We start from the raw sequence: 6,680 nt of genomic DNA on the forward strand, positions 1-6,680 counted from the left end.
CTTGTAGAACCCCAACCATACACTACAAAAGGGGTAATACTTTCCCCACTAAACAAGACCTGCCCTCTGTCTTAGTTGACAGATGGGGGAAACACAGGCCAGAAATGTCCCAAAATCCCCCTTAGGTCCCCTAGACCCGCCAATCACAAAAGAGGACAATGCGCCGAATTAAGGATATGCAAGGTCTGTGGATATTTGATCTTCGAGTTCTGATTTATGTCAATAAAAACCTAAAAGGGATTCTGAATAGTAAAATTGTTCAAGTTTATAGGATCCTGCACAAGGAGAAGAGGTTTATCGCTTCAAGTAGTCTGGCTGGTAAAGGTTTTATCATCTTGAATCCTGATCGGAGCTGTCAATCCTCGGATGAACCTTCTGGTGAATCTGAAAAAAGGAAAACTGGACGCAGATTACTGTTGCATTGTTAGAGTGAACATATGATAAATTGTTGACATAATTTACATGAAAAGAAAGGGGGCTTGGGTGGGTGGGTTTTAAGATGAGCTTGGGAAGACAATGTATCTATCTTGGCGGGAAGATGTGGAAGGAAGTTGAGGAAGTTGTCAAGTTGTACCACTATTTACTTCCTGTGGAGGTGCTTGAACAGGTTGTACCTTGGTGTTTCCTAATTCCAAACAGCTTAGTTTACAGGTCAGTTAAGAGTGATTATTTGTATATTTCATAAAATAATCTATATTAGTTCAGAATAAAGGTTTCCTTGTCGTCTCCCAGGTTCAGACGAAAGGTCATTTGAAAAACCTCCCAATCTTTTTCATTATTAAGAAATAAATGAAAAAAGAATAAAATAAAAATCAAGATTCATATTGCCTTACCATTCTATTTTGTCAAAAAAGATAATAATAAAAAAAAAATCACCAGTGTTTTTTTTTTTCGCGGCTAAAATATTAATCTATTTATCTTTAACTTTTTCCCTATGGCCATGATTTTTTTAAAATTTGAATAGATGGTGAATTTATGTCCCTGAAATGCGATGAATTGCAATTATTTCATTTATGTCAATATCTACATTTCCCTTTGTTTTTAATGTTTATTTTGCAATCTACAAAGTATTTTCGTTTTTATTATTTTTTTCCGACCCCATAGCTTTTCACTTTACTTTTACGACTATACTGTTCATTGTAGTTTGTTTTACAGTTGCAAAATATGTCATTTCCTCTGCCTGTCTGACCTTGTTTCCAACTCACGAACTTTTTTTGAAATTATTTTCACCAAGTTTTTCTCGAAGAGTTTAATTGTCTCGAGTTAGTTTGTCTATGCTGTGAAGTTTTTTCGTTGTTTTTAATTATTCATGATATCTTTCTTGTATTCTTCTACAAATTCTTTACAATGCTTGTTACAAGATATTTAAGGTCATTTGTTTTTATCGTGTTTTTAGATGGCCCTTAATTTCTTGTACACTTTTTTAAGAGGCCGTGTCACGAATCATCAAGCTTCAGATGGAATCTGAAAATTTTAACCTACTATTTTCTTTTATTGGTTGTAAAAAGTGTTCATAGTAAACAACTTTCACACACCTGAAAATGATGTTTGTCCAAAAAAAACTATTATTTTTTCCTTTATTGTGCGTTACCATGGAAACCACAGTAAGTTAAGAAAAATAGCTTTAATTTTAACAATTTTCTTAACAATTTTTAACAAAAAGTAAACTGATATCCTCTTCAATAAAGTATGAGCTAATTTTCAAAGGCATGTAGTATATAATTAAAAACAAGATTCAAAAAGCAGGGCATCTGTTGCCATGGCAACACAAAAATTGTACACTTTTACAGTTTTAAGATTTGAAAATTACCTCTCAAGTTTAAACATATATATATATATATATATATATATATATATATATATATATATATATATATATATATATATATATATATATATATATATATATATATATATATATATAAAATCTACAACAAGTTGAGCATTAAATTAAAATTGATTCATTCAAAACACAGGCTGATCTATAGGATGACATATAAAATTGAGAAGCATTGTTATCGGTTTTTTTTTGGGGGGGGGGGAGGTTAATTTTTAAGTTTTTATTCCCAATAAAGGTTAAAATACCTACCAAATTTTAAGGGAAAAACCATCAATTTCTTCCACATTGATACTAATTCATGTTTATTTGCAAATATACTCTTGCAACATCAATAACTTCAGGGCATATAATGGTGAAAAAGCAACCAATTTTATTGCATACTAACCAAAGCATTTTCAAAACACTGTCAAAAAATAAAGGAGAACATGTATTTATATATAGAAAACTAGATAAAATTTTTTATCTCATTAATGAAAACTATATACATATTTTAATTTTCTGTATCAATTATGTTATCTGTGCATAGCAACCAAATGTTGTCCATAGCAACAGAGTTGAACAGACATTTGTTAACCTTGAATTATAAAAAGCCGTTGGTAACACTCCAATTATTTATTGATGAGAAATCAAACAAAAGCATGAATGAATTGGTTTCTTTATTTTAAAGTGTGACCTTTACATAATTTGTCTAAAATTCACTATATCTCTACTTTTAATAGAATAGTCATTCCTTGTTCAATGAAAGCTTCAATCCATTTAGTTTTCATCTGTCTCTTGATAGGACTGTGCGCATGTCACAGTATTCAAAGAAATTATCTGAAGTTGTAATTTTTGGAACATAATCAGAGAGACCCATAATGCTAGTGGACTCTGTCATCTCACTTGTCTCACTCATGTCTGTGTCCTGACTCTCTGAATTTATTTGCATCAATATAATTCCTATAGTTTCTGCATACTTCTGCGAAAAGAAAAAAAATATATTTATGAATTGAAGTAATGTGTGTGGCGACTTTTTTTTTTAATAATAAACAAAGGAAACTAATTCATTTGGATTTTACATGTATTTAGTTACCAGTTTACTATGAACAGAGGAATGGGGAAAATTCGGATAAAGAAAAAACAATGGCTTTTAGAAATGAATAATTTTTTTTTAAAAACTAAATTAGTTTTTTAAAAAAACTGGACAACCTGGTTTGTCACAGGAGTTTATGTTGTTGACAAGATTCTAAGCTTATGAATCTTTTTCCCTTCTTGAAACAACATGCATTTTCATTGAATCAGTCAGAAAATCCAGTATAAAAATATTAGTTTTGTAAAAATAGTTTTAAACAGTTTTTTTTTTAATATTTATTGATTCTTTATTTGTTGAACTATGCAAAAGTACTGCAAATTGACTGAATCTGAATTTTTCTGAAGCGTATAGTTTACTTACTTTGATGTATGGTTACCATGGAAACGATTTGGGTAAGGATTATAAAATTTTACCAGATATGATAAAACTGTTAAAGAAATTTACGTACAAAAAAATCCCGAAATTTTTCAATTTTATAGTTTCAATCAATTGCACTGAGCAAACTGGATGATTCATGACATGGCCTCTGAATTAGGACTCATTCATCACATTGATTTCTTTGGGCTTGCCTGCATTTTCTAGCACTTTTTCCATTTTACCATTTTTTTTTCTCTTTTGGTATAACGAGAACTGATGCACAAATAAAGGTGAAGAGTACTCACGATTGTCAGAGATTTCAACGAAAGCACCGTTTCCAAGACTGTTTTCTTTTGATTGATTGATTGATTGTATGTTGTTTTACGTCCCATTCGAGAATTTTTCACTCATATAGAGACGTCACCATATACCGGTGAAGGGCTTCAAATTTTGACCTTTACTCGGCACTCAGGGCCATTGAGCAGTGAGGGATCTTTATCGTGCCAACGCCTGTCGTGACACGGGGCCTCGGTTTTTAAGGTCTCATCCGAAAGACCCGCAACTTTCACTTCAAAGTACCGAGCGCATGGCGAAGGAACAGTTGCTACCCATTTTATCGACTTGGGTCTGTCGCGGCCGAGATTCGAACTCACGACCTCCCGATCACGGAGCGAGCGCTTTTCTTTTGAATAGTCACTAATATCATAAAGCAACACTTGCAAACTTGTCACATAGGTTTTTCAAGAACAACTTGAATACTGATTGTTCCCTCTACCTGATTAATACTTAGGGCTCACGGCGGGTGTGACCAGTCAACAGGGAATACTTACTCCTCCTTGGCACCTGATCCCTTCTCTGGAATTACCGGGGGTCCGTGTCATATGCCCTGTTCACAGATTTGTATTATTTGTAGATTTTTTTCGAGTTCGATCACTATTAGTTATCTTTACCTTTTTCATTACCTGTAATTTTTTCGATGTATCATATTTTCGCATAATGTGCATCTAGTTCTATTAAAAAAAACAGACTTAGTGTATCAGGGAATGAAATTTGAAAATAACGAACAGTATTCAATCTCGAAAGTCCAATGAAACGATACAAATTTGGAGCAGAGCAAACAAAGACCTCAAAATTTAGAGGTGGGATCAGGTGCAATGGAGGAGTAAGCATTCCCTGCCGACCGGTCACACCCGCCGTGTGCTCCTTGTCATGATCGATAAACAAAAACCGGAAAAATCCTTAGACAGTTCAGTGTACAAATAATGGCCTAACAATTAGCATGAAAAACGCCAGTCAGTATTTGACTCAATGATAGGTTGTTTGTGCTGACAAGGTCATTGTATTGACCGAAAAACTTGCGAAAAGATGACTTCAAACGAGGCTGTTGATATCCTTGTTTAGTCAACTTGTCTGTCAATAGCTTGCCTCATTTTAGAAATTGTTTACGTAGAGCATGCTCTTGCGTATCAAATCAACTGAGAAACATAAAACCCATATGCAGGTGATAAGGGTATATTGCTACATGAGTAAGGGAAGTTGACGATTGAAAAATTGAAGTCATCATGTTTATCATAAAGCTTGGTTGTTAGGTTGCCATGAACGTCTTTTTCTAGTAAAACATCTAAATATGAAACAGATGTGTCAGAATCTGTGGTATCTTTTATTTCAAGCTCACTGGGATATATCGAGTCGACATATGAATGAAAGTAACTGTTAATTAATAATACGTCGTCGAAAGTTAGATGTAAATTTAAAATTCTCTAAGTATTCATGTTCTGGAATAGAAATACAATTATTGCTGGTATGATGTTGGCTGTTATGTAATTAATTTTTTTTTCTTGTAATTAATTTTTTTTTTTAATTTTTTTTTTTTTTTACTTTTTCAGGTATTTAAATCTACGAAGAATTTTCTTCAGAAAATACGCCATGACAGTATAAGACGCAGTTGTAAACATTATCACAGCAATTATTCTTTACACTCATTTTTACACAAATTAAATGATAACATAGCGTTATACACCCCAATGGGGTTCATGTTTTGTCAAATCAAGAAGTCCGCCTCTAGTTTTCTAGGAAAGACAATAAATCAGTTATTTGAGGGAAAGACCCAGCAAGAATTGCAAGGTAAAAAAATGCTTGTTAATAGATCGTTGGACTTCATTGATTGTCTGGCAAAGTCATCAAAATTTATGTTTGTTCGAGAGCCATTTGGTAGAGCATTCTCTCGATATATAGACAAACTGTTTGCACCTAATCCAGTTTACTGGAAGTTGACTGGACGTCATATTGTGCAAATAGTGCGAGGGTCAAAGTCCAGTGATTTGTCACTGAAATGTGGTCATGACGTCACGTTTCAAGAATTTATGAAATACTTGGTCATTTCAGAAAAGATTTTAATATATCGTGACTGGCATTTCTATCCCATGTACGAACATTGTTATCCGTGTGATATTAAATATGATTTTATCGGTAAATTAGAAACATTTCGAGAGGATTTGACATTTTTGCTGGATTTCTTTAACTCATCATTTTCTCTCGGGATATCACTACAGATTTTGAGATGTCACCTGATTTGGAGACCGTTGAACATCATATCGAACGAGTTTTTGAATTCAAAAAAGAAACAGAATTATGTGAACCATTTCACAAATCATTGGAAAGATTCTGGCGACTTCTTCAAATAAGGGGAGTTCTCCCATTAGAAGTCCAAATGCCCTTTAGTGTGGAAAAGACAAAAAAACCTCTCAAATTCCGAAGTACTTGACAAAATTAAGGGTATTATGCAGTCCATACAAAATCGAACAAAATTAAAAGAACAAAGGCTTGAAGCAAGAGAAGAAGCCTTTAGTTTAATATCTACAAACATACTGAAAGAATTCACAAGACTTTATCATTCTTATTTCGAACTCTTTGACTATACAACCAATCCCTCTTTTATAAAAAGTAGATTCATTGCATCTTCTTCTAAACGGTTGAAATATCTCAATATTTTTAATTAATTGATGTTATCGGAAAAATAAAGAAGCCCAGTTAAGACCTATAAAAAAAATCAAAAAAAAAAAAAAAAAAAAAAAAAAAAAAAAAAATGAAAAACGCGCCGTGTCAAAACTACGATGTAAACATAAGTTGTGACGTCATGCATTACATGTAGAAGTGTAAGTCCTTCTTTTGCCCATTTAAGTAAACAACAGTTTTACACACTATGATTTTTTTTTTCAATGTCCAAAAAAAAGCTTGTTTTCTTTAGTGTATATAGAGGGTACTTAATAAAAATATCAAAAGATTTTCGAATTTATTTCTGTTATGTCTTAATTTTGTGGCTTAAAGTGAATTTTTAACGTATGTTTTTTTAATGTTATTTTTATTATGCCTAATTTGTGAGATTTTGTGATGCGTTATGTAAATCGTGTT

At 32.5% G+C, this 6,680-nt stretch overlaps 1 pseudogene; it reads left to right on the plus strand.

Annotated features, from left to right (window-relative positions):
• Positions 1 to 538: 538 nt before the first annotated feature.
• LOC133193199 (carbohydrate sulfotransferase 9-like) lies at positions 539 to 6,268 on the plus strand (annotated as a pseudogene).
• The last annotated feature ends 412 nt before the right edge of the window (positions 6,269 to 6,680 follow it).

Source organism: Saccostrea echinata, unplaced genomic scaffold (genome assembly GCF_033153115.1).
Source record: "Saccostrea echinata isolate AGI-Se365-2 ecotype Australia unplaced genomic scaffold, CSIRO_AGI_Sech_v1 ptg000027l, whole genome shotgun sequence".
Classification (NCBI taxonomy): Eukaryota; Metazoa; Mollusca; class Bivalvia; order Ostreida; family Ostreidae; genus Saccostrea; species Saccostrea echinata.